We start from the raw sequence: 596 nt of genomic DNA, 5'->3' as shown, positions 1-596 counted from the left end.
ACCGCAGCGACATGCACGCCGCCGAGTAAAACGCCTCACTCCCTGCCTGCTGATCTACTTGTCTGGGACTACCCTCCCTCCCTCCCCCCTTCTCACTATCAACCCCTTCACTACGAAAAATATCCTCGTTAGTTTACAAACATCTGTTGTAGTTTTTACTTACAAAACCAAGGAGGAGGGAATAGAGGGGCGTCGCGTTTCCTTCTGGTAGAGACAGTCTTGGGGACTGTCTAGAAAAACTCTTGCTTATTGCCGATACGGAGTGGACGAAGTGCTTGTAAATTTAATCCCAAATAAATGGTACACTCTCAACAACACATCACGGAAAATTTCCCCAGGATCCTGCGACTACTATTTTTCACAGAGTCGCCTCCCCTTTCCCTGATAGAAATCGTTTACACCGTTTCCTCTCGCCGGGTCGCGGGCCGCTCGCGCCGCTGCAGCTGCAGGGACAGGGACCCCCGCCTCATTAAGGCGACGACACTGAGTGGCCTAGTCCGCCGCCGTCGCCTCGGCTGCCAAAAAAACACGTCTTTTCCGCGTCGAATTCGGTTGGCATTGGCACGGCGCGCGCGGCGTGCGGACACCTCGGGGGG

The sequence above is a fragment of the Frankliniella occidentalis genome, unplaced genomic scaffold (genome assembly GCF_000697945.3).
Source record: "Frankliniella occidentalis isolate FOCC.00 unplaced genomic scaffold, Focc_3.1 Scaffold31, whole genome shotgun sequence".
Lineage (NCBI taxonomy): Eukaryota > Metazoa > Arthropoda > Insecta > Thysanoptera > Thripidae > Frankliniella > Frankliniella occidentalis.
Note: the sequence above shows the minus strand (reverse complement) of the source record.